The 18066-nt window shown below is 39.4% G+C and overlaps 1 long non-coding RNA gene across 1 annotated transcript; it reads left to right on the top strand.

Annotated features, from left to right (window-relative positions):
• Positions 1–1771: 1771 nt before the first annotated feature.
• Positions 1772–4227, top strand: LOC119263601. Its single transcript, XR_005130377.1, has 3 exons — positions 1772–1864; positions 2699–2749; positions 3884–4227. It is a non-coding gene; the product is annotated as an uncharacterized LOC119263601 (long non-coding RNA).
• The last annotated feature ends 13839 nt before the right edge of the window (positions 4228–18066 follow it).

Here is an 18066-nt window from a genome sequence, read left to right as displayed (position 1 = left end):
GCAGACTGAAATGCTCCTAATATAGTCATTGGGAATAGGTGGAGCTAAACTGCTGAAAGCCAAAAAGGTATGTATGGAAGCATGTTGGTTCTTCATGACATCAAAAATGGGCTGTTTTTTGCAGTTTAGAGTGCCTAGATGTGAAATGCGCCATCCTAGAGAAACATCTAGAGAATCATCAGATTTTTTCTGTTTGGGGGGAATTCCTTTTTCACATGAGTTATATAGGTTTTTAATCAATCTTCAAAGAAATGTAATGATTATTTATGAGCTTCATGTTTAATTTACTCTTTTTTTCAGTAATACTAATATAGCATATTTCAATTGAACATTTTTATTAAACTGAATTTAGAACTTTGAGCAAGCAAGTCTGCATTTGTAAAAATTGTGTGCATTTGTTTGTATAAAAAAGCTGCAGGTGCACTGTCTGTCTGTCTTAATTGTTTTCACAGCAGGGGATTCAACCGTCACTTATCACTGTTCATTGCTCTCTAGCAGTTCAACACAGACTCCCAACAATTCACATACACAGAGCCAGGAGTGTGTCCTAGTTATAACAGGGTTGTGAGGGACAAAAATTATAGTAGCAATTAAAAATATCTAAACCCATTTCCATTCCACCAGCAGAAGCAGGCTGCTGCAGAGGCTTCATTAAGGTCATTCCAATACTCAGTCTATACAACAGGCAGGGGTCTACAATGTACAAAATGCGAAGAAAGAGGCTCAGAAACATAACACAGAATCAGGGAGAGTCCAAGTAGAGTCTCCCCAGAGAGGGGAGGCTATGTGACAAGAATGATCACTAGGGAGGCCTGCAGAAATAGGTTAAGAGTTCAACACTGCTTCATTTGACTCTCCCACTCCTAATTCAACTCATCAGTAAATTACCAAGACCAGCATGGGTCTAATACTGTGTTAAAACAGGAGGCAATGCAATTGATTGATAGATACACAGACAGGCACGTACATATACTTAATTTATCCAAAAGGGAGTTGAAGGATTACCTAATGTAGGGGGCACAAACTAACACGGGGTAAATTGTGACATGGATAGTTGAACAAGTACACATTTCTTTATTCACGTTTTTGTATTGCCATAGCAACGTCATCTGCTAATTTTGACAGCAATCGGACAAACGTCTGGAGATTCACTGTGAAAACTAGTTTCATACGGTAAGTAACTTATATAATATGTAATAAGTATGCTTTCAATACTGAGTTGTGCATATATACAGTATGCGACAGAATTCACATCTATGCTAATTTAATCCCCCTCTTGGTGGCTGTAATGTAGCAACATATGGAAGCATGTGACTAATTCACAAGGAGAGCTTGCAAGGCTCTTGCGAGTCCAATCTCCACATTTGATGTTGCCAGATGTTGACAGATTTACCAAAAATATATTATTTAAGCACATTTATATGTGACTGTATTTCAATTATATTTGCTGTTCTACTGTGCTGAATGTTCACATTCACCAGCCTCTTTTCATTTTTGGATGAATGTATTTTTATGAATGTCTTGTTCAAACAGCATAGATCTGGAACCGGATTTACAAAAGTGTCTTTAAAAATATCTTTTTAAATGTGAGTTTTTTTCTTCAACTTCATTTTTAAGAAAAAAGTTATGAGAAATTGTTATTCTTCAAATAACTCCTTAAGAATTCTCATTTCTTAACTGTTTTCTTAAGAATAATTCTAAGAACAAGTGGTGTTCTTGATAATATTATGTTCCTAAATGTTATCTTAATCTTATGACAGACTCACACATCTCAGGCTGTGAGAGTTGACGAGTTGAGCATCTAAATTTATCACGGATGCTGCCTCTGCTGCTCCTCTTCCTCGTCCGTCACCCTACAATTATGGTATTTTCCAATGAGGATGATCTTCCACCATCAGATATAGATATATAAGGAATATAACAATTAATACAAATTCGAAATGTATCTCATGTCATTTATGGTACATGGCAAAATTCAATGTAGCTTATATAAGAAAACAATTTTATTCATAAGAAAATGATTTTATATTTCATAAGAATATTTGAGAACTTCTGAAGTTTCATTGAGAACTACATTTAAGAACATTCCTATTGTTTGTCTTAAGAACCTTTGCATGTTTTTCTTAAGAAAGCTTTCGTGAATCCAGCCTGTTTCGTATTCATTCTGTTTTGCAGTGATTTGCCAGACTCTTTAGCTACTGTTACATCTAGCCCTTCTGTCTATTGAAGTTTACCCTGCTTATTAGTTTAGTTGTTACATTTGCAGTCACTCTGCTTTCTGCTGAATTTTTCATAAACTGTGGGTGCTCAGAAAGTTTTTTAGCTGTAGCAGAGGTTTGTAGGTTACTTGTACAAAAATATATTAATCTTCCTTAAATACTTGAACCAAATGCACACTCCCCCATTTCATCAAAAAAGTAAACATTGCAAATAAATGAAAAAGCCAAAATAAATGTGGGCTAGTCTGAGGAGGTCCCAGCGGGGCAGTTGGTGTTGAAGTTGAGAAGAGAAGCAGGCTGTGAAGATGTGGCTGGAAATTTATTGCCAGAGGCATCTATCCCTCCACATATTCCCTGCTGGACACATGCTTCAAATACTGCTAGTTCTTGCTCTTTCTCTAGAGTGAGTGACAATGATGCCAGCTGGCTTCCTCCTGTCTTAAGCCGCTCTCTTTTCTGCTCTGCTGCTCTTTTCTTAGACAGACCAGTGAAGTCCTGCCACTTGTCCAGACATCAGTAGCTGATCTGGGGTGAGCACTGCATACAGTGTCATTTTGTGTCAGCATTTGTGGAACTGGCGCGAGCCTTAGGAACAACAAATCCTTACTACTTTCTACGTGTTCCAAAACCAGCTGCACTTCTTCTTTTGGAATGTGCTTCTCTCTCATGTCCAGAATCTGCCATATCCTCTTTTGTTTTTAGACTATTTGAGTTTATGAGGCAAATTATTGCAACCATTTTTTTTCAATATATCATTGTAATAATTACTAATTATCTAAATTATAGTAATATGTCCACAATCATGATCAAAAGTGTCATGAATCTGTCAAACAATTGATTTATTGTTGATAGATAATGCTGTTGTTGAACTGCTGCAGCAAGGAACCTAATTGGAATTTATGTCTAACAGCTACATTTAGTATGATAATTAAAAATGCCATAGAACTTGTGATTGGTCTACAGCAGGGATGTCCAAAGTCTGGCCTCAGGGCCAAATGTGGGCTGTGGATAAGATTTTAATTGGCACGTGGCTTCTGTTTTAGAATGTTTTATAAGTGACCCGCCAGCTGGTATGTTGGAGTTTTTCCTTTCACCTGATGGTGGCAGCAGTTCTGTAAATATTACAGTAAAATGCACTACACTGTGGTAAAAGTTAGCGTTAACGTTTAGGAGCCTTTTTACTCTGAATAGCCCAGCAGCTTAATTTACTGAACAATGTTCAGTCAAGACTACAGCCATAAATCATAACCTTAACATTTAGAACTTAGTCTGGCAGAACCAAAACTTTAACAAAGCGAATTGTGCATGCTGATATGTTTCACCCTGAAAAGCACGAACATGCGCAGACAATAACTCAACTACTGGCAGATTTATATGCATTTAAGGGGTCATCTCCAACTTCTCATAATGGATCGTGAGCAAGATGCTTGGTTCAATTAATTCCTCTACATGGTTGTATTTTTCATGTTTTGAATAATTTGTTAATTATATTTTGCCTCTCAGACATTTTGATATGGTCTGATATGGCCCTCTTTGAAGACATTTTGGACAAAAGTGGTCTAAAGTGGTCTAATGTGATGAAGATCAAGATGGCGTCGCAAATGGCAGCCACGGTGAGATGCTTGAACATTTTTTCTGTTTTTGTTTGTCTGCCCTATGAACAGGGAAAAGTTACTGACCTTCATGGGCACCATTTCACCTGATATTACTCTGGAGTTTATTCAAAAACCTTCAGAGTTTTTGGAAGTCCTCACAACAAGTGTTCTGGCTCTGCTGAATCTGGCCAAAGAGACAGAAGAGCAGGAGTAAGACTGAGACAGCCTGGGTTTTGTACACCTTTACTGTCTTTATTTCTGTCCAATCTCAATGCAGTAAAATGGAAGAATTACTTTTACTAAACAAAAACCAACAAGCACTTTGTAATTTGCCTTCTGGCTTTCTGAGCTGACCCTGGACACCGTGCTGCACAGAGCGGTGTCCAGTGTGTTTTTTTTTTTTTTTTTTTACCCGATTTTCTCCCCAATTTAGTCTTTTCCAACTCCACCCACTAGTTAGGACTCCCCCAATCACAGTATACTACCAATGCTAGGAGGGTGAAGGCAGCACAGGCTTCAACTGAGTCCTGTGAAACCAGCCACCGCTTCTTTTCAAACTGCCGCTCACGCAACGTCACGGGACAGCCGAATGCGCTCGGAGGAAAGCGCTAACCGCCAGATCTGTTACATCAGCTAACAGACGCCTGCGCTGACTAGTATCGCGTTGAGTGATGGAGGGAGAGGGGGGAGGGCCATCCTACCCACCCAGAGAGAGCGAGGCCAATTGTGCTCTCTTGGACTCCCGGCTACAGATGACTGTAGCGGATCGAACTTGCGATCCAACGCTTAGATGGTTGCGCCACTTGGGAGCCCATCATGGTACTGTTAAAATCATCTCCTCATCTATAGTCACTTCTCATCAACTGCAAACCATTCTATTCTCCCAAAGATTTTTCCTCTTTCCATTTGGATCCTGGGGGGAAAGAGGGAATCCGGACTCAGTGTTCATCATTCTGGGAAACTTTAACTGTGTCAGTGAAAGAGATGCCCAAGCACAGACAGCAGCATGTCACTTGTGCCCCAAGAGAAAAGAAAATTTTCGATCATTGTGACACCACTGTTAAAAATGCTTATCACACTGTCATGTACTCAGCTCTCAGGCTTTCAGATCACAGTTTTGCTTGCCTCATCCTAACATAAACACAGAAACTCAAAACCAACAAGCCTGTCTTCACAACAGTGAGGAGGTGGATGAGTTGAGAGTTTGAGAAGCTACAGGGTGGCTTTAGAACCATGAACTGGACTGTTTTCGAAAGGCAGCAGAGATCATGGACTAATACACAGACACTGTGGTGCCATATCAGCTTCTGCAAGGACAGCTGCATTTTAAGTACAGGGGTTCTACTGCACATTTGAATGCACAAAAGATGTTCTTCAGGCTTTCCCTGCCAGTTGCCTGCCATTCTCCCCCACCCTGGCTCTTTCACGTCTGTGCAACCCCCCTCCCCCCATTTTCATGAGCAATGACCAGGACCAGTTTTCACCAACATCTTCAACAAATCCCTGGCACTTTGCTCTGTTTCCACATGCTTCAAAATATCTACCATCAATCCACCCAAAAAAAAAAAAAAAAAAACAATACTAGACTAAATGACTTCAGACCAGTAGCCTTGATCTCTGTAGACATGAAGGTCTTTAAACACCTGGTCCTAGACCCCGAGAAAACCATTACAAACCATCTGTTGGATCTGCTGCAGTTCACACATGGAGCTATCAGGTCTTCTGGCAACACATTTAACTTGGCCTTGCACTTCATGCTACAACATTTTGTCTGTAGGAGACAGCAGGTGCGGCTAGGAAAACACTTGTCAGACCCCCAGACCCTCAGTACTGGTATACCATATACAAGGTTGTGTACTCTCAACCCTTATCTTTAGTCTCTACACCACTGACTGTGTCACCAGCTATGAAGTTTGCAGATGCCACTCTTATGGTGGGCCTCACTGACAGCGGTGATGAGTCTGTTTATGAGCAGCAGTTTCCTGATACAGCAGCAAACATGTGCTCCTAAATGCTCTCCATAGCCAAAAGAGCAGAATACAGAAGTTACATTTTTAAAATCTTCATATCTTTCTGTAATATTCTGCGTATAATAGTTAGCATAGCATTTTTAGTATATGCCTACTCAGACCTGTAAACAACGCTGTGGTCTGCATCCTCCTGTATTTCTTTTGTTCTTTGCATATTTGTCACTTGAATCTTTCAAATAATCAAATTACTTTTAATAGACAAAGATAACCCAAGTAAACTCAAAACACAGTTTTTATAGGATGATTTTATTTATTGAAGGAAATATGCTGTTCAGTCCTACCTGGCTCTCTGTGAAAAGGTAATTGCCCCCTTAGCTACTAAATACCAGTGATGGCCTCCTAGTCCAACTGAAGGATAAATTCAATGGAATAATCATTTAAAGGCTACATTTTGTGTTTATTCGTGTTATATTTATCTTATTTTGAAATTAGTTGGATGATCTGAAACATTTAAATATGGCAAATTAGCAAAAATAGAAGAAATTGTGTAAGGTGCAAGTACTTTTTTACAACGCTATATGTAAATATATTCATTCACATGTACAGATTTCCACATACTGTATCTTTAGCTCCTTTCACATGGCTCTTTTTATTCTTTATTCTCTTTGTTGTATTTCATTTAATTTTTCTTTTAGTTAAACACTTGCTAAGTCTGTGTGCTGTTTGGTCTGTTTAGTATGTTACATGTCATAGGAGTGTGCACTTACCAAGACAACTTTTTTGTATGTGCAACATGGTGAAAAAAGTGTTTCTGATTCTAAAAAAACTTCCAATCTATGTTTACTTTTACCTTGTATGAAAATTCTTACAGTACTCATTTTTTATGACATGTAATTTTCATAACCAGGTTTGGATTTTTTTTGTCTATTGGTTGAAAAAAACAGCAGTCCCATGTCACCCAAAGGCACAATTTAATATGATGAGTAACAAAAACATCTTTTCTACCCAAATGTCTTTGATCAATTTGAAAATAATTGTGCTCAGGCAAGCTCAGAGAACATATAGACCAAAGGAACTTATAGATATGGACACAAGCAGGTTAAACTAGCTCCCAAATTTAGCTATTACAAAGCTTTGAGTAAATTCTTGTGAAAGCAGCACATATTCTTCACATTTCCTTTCTAATGTAGCTGATTAATGTCTAAGATTAATCAATATTAGCAACCTAGTGAAGCTGTATAAATATAAATAAAAAAGGGGCAACCATAAGACCACAGCCCATAAATGGCTGTGCATGCCATTAGATTTTCTAGCTATGAATCATCAGCTATGAACAACAGATGCAAAAATTTTATCTAATGTCCTTTGTTACTATAAATAAATCTACACCTTGAAAATTTTACATGAGATACTGTAATTGGACATCCGCAAACATTGGTCAATGCAGCACAACTTTGGCAATAATAATAATAATGCCAGTAATTCTGTGGTTGACTAATGAAACATTCAATTCAGAATTTGAAATATTACTGTAGAGTATGATTTTTTTCCCCCTTATATTACCTCACTGACTGACAGTTTAATACCAAAGATCAAACACACTGTTGTGTAACTTACAGGTAAATAGCTTAAAAGCTCAATTGTCACTGTACTGTCACTTAAAACAGCAACCAGAATTGTGACAGGTAGAGGGTAGAAAGAAAGCTAACAGCATAGAAGCAGCAACAAAATCCATATTTCCAAAAGTATCCAGACACTCCTTCTAGACACTCCTTGAAAGGTGCAGTTGATTTCTGTTAAAAGTTTATGATGAACAGACCGATAGAAATGATTCACAGTTGGGGAAAAAGTTACATTACCTTTCATTACAAGTTAAGAGTGTTTCTTTCTTCTGCTGTAAAGCTACTATTTTAGAGATACACGACAAATTGTCAAATTAAGTGAAATGATTTCATTATCATATAAAATATATAACTTTAGATTCTATAATGTGTCTCAGACTGATTCTTTTTCATTGCATCATATCATTTTCAATATTCTCTTTTTTATGGAACTGAATAAAATGTGCTGGTAAAATAGACATATAAATGTGCATTTATTACTTTGCTCTTTATTGCTTTTCATCATCATTTTTGGAACAGAGTTCCCATCACTTTTCTGATCGTACACACAGCTATTGGGTTTTCTTTTTGAAGAAGAGCAATATCTTCTCCTTTATTAATCCTCAGTGCCCAGTGATGGCCTCCTAGTCCAACTGAAGAGTCATCATATTCTATCTAGGGATCCGGAATCACACTCTCATTCAAAGTTTCACTTGAACTCACCTGTCCAGCACAGACATAAAATGAAGTGGCGAGTGGGCACCAGCAGCCCTAAAAGAAATCATAAATCATGAAAGTCCATGTCCCGGGGACAATGGGATCCGCGCTCATTCAAGGCTCCGATTTCCATTTCAATTTTCTGCTCAGTGGAGTTGATGTATGTGGCGAATCGTGTGGCAGACCCACTGCACGGCCCGCTCCCTCTCCACGCTATTTATTAGTGAGGAATCCTGGTGACCTTGGCTCTGCATCCTGCACTGATGCCACACCTGCTGGCGGAGAAGTGCAGCGCGAAATCAAACAGGCCAGAAAGCCAGGCATATTACATCTGTCTGAGAGCATCACCTTCAGCTCATTCACTGGTCAGCAAAGATGCTTTAAACAGTCAACCAGTCACCTGCATGTAATGAATTAATCAAGATACTGTCTTAGAAATATTAGACAGCAATGACAACATTAGAAAAGGTCAATAAAAAAGATCAACACTTGTCAGAGTGAGATTCTCTTTTTTGTTTAAATGAATAGTACATTTCCTCTCCTTCTGTGGAACAACATGGAGACCATGAACAACATGAAGGCATCTGAGCAGCATTTTTTCAAGCACTTTTGGTGGAATTTGTGTCTGCTCACTGCACTGCATTCCAGTGCTTTTCTAATGTCCTGTAAGCAAATTGGCCACACCTCCCAAGCTTCTATCCCCAGGGTCAGTTCTACAAGTGTGCACTATTTTGAGCTTTGGGGAAATTTTTTTTTGCAGAATGTTTTACAATGTATATAGGGCATATGTATATTTGCAACATACATAGGGCTTCTAGATAAAGCCAGTTTGCAGCCCCTGTCCCTAATTAGAAAAATAAGAAAAAATAAGAGAAATAAAACAGCATGTACAGCAAATACAACAGAACAAGTTTAAACATGCATATTTATTGTTTCTAAGTGGTAAGTATTTGTACAACCTCAATTCCAATGAAGTTGGGATGTTGTGTAAAACATAAATAAAAACAGAATACGATGATTTGCAAATCCTTTTCAACCTACATGTAAACGAATACAATACAAAGACAAGATATTTAATGTTCAAACGGATAAACTTTATTGTTTTTTGCAAATATTCACTCATTTTTAATTTGATGCCTGCAACACGTTCTAAAGAAGTTGGGACAGGGGCATGTTTACCACTGTGTTACATCACCTTTCCTTTTAACAACACTCAATAAGCGTTTGGGAATTGAGGACACTAATTGTTGAAGCTTTGTAGGTGGAATTCTTTCCCATTCTTGCTTGATGTACAACTTCAGTTGCTCAACAGTCCGGGGTCTCTGTTGTCGTATTTTGCGCTTCCTAAGGGACACAGGTCTGGACTGCAGGCAGGCCAGTCTAGTACCTGCACTCTTTTATTATGAAGCTATGCTGTTGTAACATGTGCAGAATGTGGCTTGGCATTGTCTTGCTGAAATAAGCAGGGATGTCTCTGAAAAAGACGTTGCTTGGATGGCAGCATATGTTGCTCCAAAACCTGTATGTACCTTTCAGCATTAATGGTGCCTTCACAGATGTGCAAGTTACCCATGCCATGGGCACTAACACACCCCCAACCCATCAGAGATGCTGGCTTTTCAACTTTGCGCTGATAACAATCCAGACAGTCCTTTTCCTCTTTGGCCCGGAGGACACGACATCCATGATTTCCAAAAACAATTTGAAATGTGGACTCGTCAGACCACATGGCACTTTTCCACTTTGCGTCAGTCCATCTCAGATGAGCTCGGGCCCAGAGAAGCCGGCGGCGTTTCTGGGTGTTGTAGATCTATACTTGCAGAGATTTCTCCAGATTCTCTGAAACTTTTGATATTATGGACTGTAGATGATGAAATCCCTAAATTCCTTGCAATTGCACGTTGAGAAACGTTCTTAAACTGTTGGACTATTTGCTCACGCAGTTGAACTGAGACTTTCAGGGATGCTCCCTTTATACCCAATCATGACACTCACCTGTTTCCAATTAACCTGTTCACCTGTGGAATCTTCCAAACAGGTGTTTTTTGAGCATTCCTCAACTTTCCCAGTCTTTTGTTGCCCCTGTCCCAAATCCTTTCGAATGTGTTGCAGGCATCAAATTAAAAATGAGTGAATATTTGCAAAAAACAATAAAGTTTATCTGTTTGAACATTAAATATCTTGTCTTTGTAGTGTATTCAATTGAATATAGGTTGAAAAGGATTTGCAAATCATCCTATTCTGTTTTTATTTATGTTTTACACAAAGTCCCAACTTCATTGGCATTGGGGTTGTACATATACAACCTACATTTGAGTGTCTAGGCTTTCCGGAAGTCCTAGATATGTCACTGGCTGTGAATATGAGCAGCTGCAGTCTATCCACGTTTTAGTTGTTATAAAGGAAAACAGTAGTGGAAGCTGTCATTCAGGGCTCTTTACTGAAAATCACTGTAAAACTTCTAAATAAAAGAAAAAAAATTTATAATGTCTGGTTCAAGCGTTCCAAATAAAACATGGATGCCCACGTCTAGAACAAGCCAAAAATAAGTGTGTAAATTGTCATTACATATTACTAGAAACTAATAGCAGGATAGCAGCTTTACAAACACAAGGCATTCCAGATGTTAATTTTATTCTAATTTTTAATTATTCTAATTTTTCATTCATTCATTATGAATGAAAAATTACAGTCATTCTGTACACATCAAAATGTCCTGATATTTATAGCTTCCTACAAATTTGTTGAAATCTATGAAGTTGTAGAGTACTAGCATCATAATAGGATCATGTTATACAGGTATCTGCAATAAACTGCTCTTATATTATAGGAAACAGCCATTCCAAACTACAGGATTTTGAGCAGGAGTTTACATCTACTTGTACCATTGTTCATTAATGTGTACACTCTCAATTATTTCTAATGAACCTTCAGTGGTTTTGTTCCAAACCACGTCTGTCTACCACCAATGCTGAGCAGACTGCTCTATTCTAATTACCCCATAGGTAGCCCACAGTGGTAGAACTGGGGAGAAGGGGAGGTGAGAGGTGGGAAGAGAGACATTGTCACAGAAATGAATAACATTTATCTTAGAGCTCAGGTTTTCCTGGCTGCCAAACAGTTTTGACATGGATTTCTTTGAAGATGACAGAATAATTAAAAAACAGGGACCCTGCCTCTATTCATGAGATGGGGGAAGAGTGGTGGGTGGTGGGGAAGAGGGTGAAGGAAGAATGAGAGTGAATTTGCATTTTGACCTTCCTGTTTCAATGGCACATCAGGCCACGGACCAGCGTCTGAGGAACAGACAGCGTCACACGTTGGTGATGGTGTGCTGAGAAAAGACTGCAGAGAGAAAGAGATTAATAACATATTACCAATTCAGCTCTTCACTGCAAACAGTTTCCACCAAGCGGGGGGATATTTGAATATCTAAATTGTCTGAGCGAGGCAGGAATGGCAGCTAATGGGCCTGTGTCCTTGTCAAAGATCTCTCGGAGCAAAAGAGAAACTCTGACTCTTAAATGAGTGGCTGACACAACTGCGCCTTGGGTTATTTTTTTCCCTTTTCTATCTACAGGTGAGAAATGCCACATTTCGTGCACTCAGATACATTAGCTTGCCATTTTGACATTCTAGCTGCTCTATAAACAGGGGCTCCTTTCAGATGCTGGTGATGGCAGGGTCTGGCATTTGACTTGGAGTCAAACATAATCACAGGGAATTTGTCAGTCAAGAAAGTGCTTTTCAGAAAAACAAAGTTTTCAAATAAAAGTTGGGACAGTATGTGAAATGCTAATTAAAACAAAAATCCCTAAATCACTAAATTCTGTTTGAGCTGTATTAAATTGAAAAACAGTACAAAAACATAACATTTGATGTTTCATAATGCGCCATTGATTTTCAATGAGACTAATCTGGACTGCAGGTAGTCAGGAACACATGTACAATGTGGCTTGGTCACTGTCAAGTTGAAATGCATGAATATCTGTGATAAATATGTTGTCCATAAGGCAATATGCAGCCCAAAAGTTAAATTACTGGTGTAATTTATATTTCTCCACATGTTCAATTAACCTGAATGAATTAAATAACTTTTACATTAGAAGTACTTGTAGGATTTATGCAATTCTTTTACATAACATTTATATATTTCTAAAGACTTAATAGTAGCTTCTTTATTCACAGCACAATTACTTGGACTGTGTAAATGTATTAAATGACATGTTACATTCACATTTATTGTAGTCCAAACTGAATGTCCTTCATCAGATCATGAAGGACTCGAGGATGTCCTTTATCAGACGATATCTCATCTTCTGTTGCACACAAACTGTGCAGCAGGAGATGAGCCATCATCTCTGGCTTTACATCCACAGGGTCCGCCTCCTCGTTACCGCCTCCAACGTGCAGCTCGGCCGCTCGTGACTCGCTCCTTGCTCTGGTGCCTCTGCTGGCACCTCTGGCGGCACCAGTGTAGTTGTCCTCCTCCTCCCGCCGCCATTCTTGTCCGTTGGCGGAGCTCGGGCTTTGCGCTCCGCCCCCTGCACACTCGCGGCTTTCTCCCTTCCGTCCTCGCCGAGGTTCGTCGCAGCTGGGTGTTCGGACCCCGCCTTCCTGTCGGCTCTAGCGGCCGTCATCGTCGGGGCCCGGGGGGCAGGGGCATGCCACATGCACCTATACAGTAAGTGGACCTGATAAAATGGACAATGAGAGTAAAAACAAAGAGGTGGTCATAACGTTATGCCTGAATGGTGTACGTACAGACATGGCATTCAGACTCCGCTGATGAGTCTGGGTAATGGAGTCCGACTCCGGGAACAACAACGAGAGAAATAGTTCAACGTCGGGAGTTCCCAGAGGAGTCTGGGAAGTGTAGTTCTTGTCCTTTGGATCGTCCGCAATCGTGACAAGAACGCCTGATTCAGCCTTTAACCCTGAAGATCAGCGCAGACTGCTGGACAGACAGCAATGCAGATAACAAAATGGCAAAAAGAGAAATTGGAGAGGAACATTGATAATTTGGAGATGAATGGAGTTATTTGCATTTATAATCACTCAGTTGATTTCCTGATGTATTAAGGTGCAGCAACTGAACAGCTGCCACAGCTGAAGTTTCTTGTTCTCCTGCTTCTCGCTTGAATTTTCCCCATTCCACCTTGAATAGCACAGCAGTACATTTAAGGTGGAACGGGACAATTCAAACGAGAAGCTGGTGAATGAGAAGCAACTTCAACCTCATAAAAAGTCAAACATTGAGAGACATTTTACAAGAAACTTGCGGAAAAGTTTTCTGCGATGCATATTCTCTGAGACATGCTTACAGCCAAGATGGACAAACGGACATAAAACCTTCTGGCTCCTAATGTGTTTTTATTTTTGTTGAAAGGACAAAATGGCTCTTCTTAACATTTCGGTTGCAACTCCTGAGCTAAAGGGTGATCATAAGGGGTGTGCCCGTTTGCTCGAACTGTCCGCGGTTCAGTCATTACTGCACAGTCGCCACCAGCCTAGTTACCGACCTGTTGCTCAAATTTGGTGCTGATGCAGTGAAATTGTAAAATTTTCGCTATAGCTACAAAAAAATTTGTAGGCGCTACAGCTACTAGCTACATTTCATAAAACTGTAGCAGCTACAGCTACTAGCTACTGAAATTGAAGCTAACTACAAAAAGTAGCACAATACTTAGCTACTTACCTCATCCCTGTGCACTGTACAGGGTGAAATCAATCTGCGCAATCACACATTGAGGAACTTTGTTCTCAAACTATTGGATTATTTGCTGATGTTTTTTGGCAAAGTGGTGAGATTTCACCCATCATTGCATAAAGAACTAGTGCATTTCCAGATCCCTCTTTTACTCTCAGCCACAGCTGCTTAATTCCAAATGTTCTTTGAACATTTCACAATGTTGCAAGTCTTACATTGCCCCTGGCCCAACTTTTTTGGAATGTGCATCAATTTTAGAATAAGTGTAAATTGTCAAAAAACAATATAGCTAATAAGGTAAAACATTAAATATTAAACATTTTGTCTTTGTATTGCTTTCATTTAAATGACAGTAAATTGCTTTCTACTTTCATCAGCATGTTACATACTCCTCTAACTATTTTGGAATCATAGTTTGTAAAAAAAAAAAAAAAAGACCTTCCCTGTGTAGACAGTAAAGTGTGCATACTTCCCAAGATGTCACTGACATTTTGTGCCATGATTAATAGGCAGGGCTTTGCATAAAGTCAGCCTTGTGTAACAGTAGAGCTCTCAAACTATTTCACCCAATTATATGCAACACCATGTAACCTCACACTGTCCTTCAGAGCTGATACCTTCCCAAAAAAAAAGAAAGATTGATTGGATGGAACTACTTTTAAATGTGAGTCATAGTGGCAAAACCTACGATGTTCAGAACTATTGTGGGGACACAAAATTGCTCAGTAAAACTAGAACAAATGACTAATGCGTAATGCACTCTATTCAAAGGGTGATGTGACCTTCAGGGAAAAGAATGCTCATGTCACCAGGACAAGAAAATGTCCCTGGCTTTGAGTTTGTGATTGAATACAGTGCTTATGTTTGTCTGTGAGTGTGTGCCTGCCTTTGTAATGGTTCGAGCTTCTGGTGAATATGAAAATATGGCTCTTGCCTTGGTTCTGTGTCTATCTAAGGATGTTTCTAAAAAGTGCATGTTGCTGGAGGCCTCTCTTGATGTGAAAGTGTTTTGTCTGTTTAAATGCGTACAGTTAACCATGCATCAAGAAACCGAGAAGTGCTTTGTCAAAAGCAGAGCCGGAGAGAGGGTCTCACTCCATCACACGTTGATCATGCTTCTCTGAAAAGGTACATTAAGGAAACACTTGGACTGGCCGTCTTTTATTCTCTGATTTTCTCTGACAATTTAATGTTCTACTTGCCGTCCGGTTCAAATTGAATTTGAAATGAATACTACAAAGCACATTCCGCCAGGACCATTTCCTGATCAACATGATTTGTGGTTTCAGCATATGCTGTTGAACGTGCACCAGAGAGGAAATACCAATCCCATCTGTGCCCTCGCTCCCATTCACATCCAATAATCACTCTTTTGCAGTGCACTTTCTGTATTCATACTGTTTCATGGAAATTTGTGACCTCAATTAATGTCATTTGTTTAAATGTATATACAATCATTTTTAATGTCTGATGTCTTTTTTAAAGTCTGATGTACTTTGTCATTGCACCACATAAAGGTCTGTACAAAAGCAAGAGATCAAGCTTCATTTCACTTACAGGCAAAACGGCCATTAAGAAAAAGTTATTAATTTTTCTGGAGATATTTATGAGATTATATGTAAAAGATATAAAGAATCCACTTCCATAAAGAAAGGGGAAAAAAAACAAAAAAAGAAAAAACGATAAAATTGGACTCCTACCAACTATAACAACCTAGTAAACCACCAAGACCTTCAACATCACATAACTGAGAACTGTTATTGTTTGCTCTTGGACAGTTGTACATGTGCATTCGTTGACAACCTGAAGGATACAGAATCCAACTGTGTATCATGCAGGCACATGGATACAGATTGCGTTTTCAGTTGTCTCTATGTGTAAATAACATAAATCATGAGTATAATCTGCAGCTTCCATATGCCTGCGTGATGCACATGCATGCTAAAGGGAGTCAGATTCTGCTGGCGAGACAGAATTTTGCATAAAACCAGCAAAGACAAGATCAGAAAAAAAAGCACTACAAGGTAGAGTAATATTACAGGATTATATCACAGGATGCTGCAAACTTTCAAGACTTATTTGGTGAGGCAAAGACTGACTTTTTGTTTGACCCAAACTTTTTGCCATGAGATGACTTTATTCCTTTGCATGCTACCTTGAAATGGGAGTGAGTGTTAGATGATTTTTTTGTATCTGGAAAAAATACAAAAGTGTGTGAGGCAGCAAAGACACAGATAAGTGTTGCAATCTTATTAAATAACACTGGCAGGGATGTATACTCTATTTACTACCATTAGCCATGAGGCAGTTTTGCATTCTTTTATCCCTTTTTTTAGCTCTCACCAATGAGTAAAAGCCAGTCCAAGATTTACTCTTGTCCAATCTCTTGCACAGTCTCTCTTATTCTCTTCCTCACTTCCTCTGACAACATCTTCTTCGGTCTCTTCACAGCCTCTGCCATGATGTCCATGCTGGGAATACTGAGCTACTTCGTGAGTTGTTGATGTGTGACATGATGCTGTAAAGTATTCTAGCAAGGGGTCTCATGCCCACTCCTTCAAAGTTACGTAGTGCTATAGCAGGTGTTCCGGATCCGCACTGCATCCAAAAACTTTGCTACTGCTCCTCTCATACACAGTAGATGTCGTAGATAGGTAAGTACATGTCGGCTACTGAGAAACTGAGCCTATCACATTGGCTTTTTTTACACTGATCATGCAGGGTAACCATTCCACTGACTTTTCCACACAGACATGGTTCAACACGGAACACTTAAAACCGGGCTAAACATGTGAGATGACATAACGACATAGCAATTTACTGAGTGATTCCATGTTTATGTCAGTATTGCTGCTTTATTTCAAACCTAAAAGCAATGAAGTTCAGTTTGCTCATAGGAATTTATAAGAAATTAAAGCAGTGCGTGATTGTAAAGCACAGAAACCACCATTCACTAAATCTCAAAGCTTCAACCTAACACCAGTTTCTAAATGTTAAATGGCACTGATAACCAGGAGGAAGTCGCTAGTTAGCACTAGCTAGCATGCTTCCAGTTCTGCTCACCACATAACAGGTTAGATTCTGACTAGCAAAGCATTACTGACGCAGGTTTAGATGATAATAACTCAAATCTGAGGAAGTGAAGTAGAGTTGTTGGTGTTGGGAGGACAGAAAGCCAAAACCGAACCTGTTCTGTGGTTTGGAGCTAAAGCCAACTCCTCTCTTTTGGCTAGTTTAGCTTAGCAGAAGAGATTCAAACACTGCAGTACAGGTTTGATTTGGCTAACTGCTGCTCTGCTATCACATGTATAGATGATAAAAACTTATAACAGCAAGAATAAAGTCGATTGATTGGTGCTGGAGTGACAGAAATCTGAAATGGTTCTGTAGGGTTTCAAACTGTAGCTTGCTAGGCTGAGCAAACGCAAGTGTATAGTGCCGGATAAAGTGCAGAGGATAAAGACTTGTGTTTGAGAGCACACATTCAAAGACTGGTGTTGACGTCACTCTGTAACGTTTGGGAGTGAGGAGGGAGGTGGAAGCATATTCGGAGATTTATTATGGGCAAATCCATATTCAGGGTCAAGACAGTCCAGGGTCAATGAGCCAACACAGAGGGATCAGGGTATAGACATGACAAAGGAACACAGGCTAAGCACAAAAACAGAGACTAGGAAATATAACAGGGGCTAGAAGATGCAACACCAAACAATACTAAACACTACCGTACCAAACAAACACCAGCAACCTAACATGGGAAAACACAGGGCTTAAATACAATAGGGATGACAAGGGATAAGACATAGGTGGCAAACACAGGTGGATACAATCAAGGCTGAAGTCTAGAAACAAGGGGGCAGGACAGGGAGCACATGGACAAGTAAACAAAAGCACATGGACAACTAGGAGGAGCCAATCGTGACACACACAAATATAAAAATAGAATTGTGATGCTATGAGCTGTACCCTGCTATGCTAGCAAACTTGGCTGGCCACAGATTCAACCAACCACAGTACAGACTAAGCTTCAGTAACTGGTGCACAAACAGCACCTGGTTTAAAGGATAAAGAATCTGAGAGCACAATACTGAGTGGCTGGTTTTGGAGTTTCACTCCCTAGGCTTTGGAATCACCCTTAACATCTGAACACGCTGTGCAATACACTTTGAAGGGAACTATGAGGGCAACTGGAAAGCACCTATTCTAAAATTTGTAAAAGACTTCCTGGGTAGCATGCACTTATGTGTCCTTCGT

This window comes from Pygocentrus nattereri, chromosome 6 (assembly GCF_015220715.1).
Source record: "Pygocentrus nattereri isolate fPygNat1 chromosome 6, fPygNat1.pri, whole genome shotgun sequence".
NCBI classification, from domain to species: Eukaryota; Metazoa; Chordata; class Actinopteri; order Characiformes; family Serrasalmidae; genus Pygocentrus; species Pygocentrus nattereri.
This window is presented reverse-complemented; position numbering and strand designations above follow the sequence as displayed.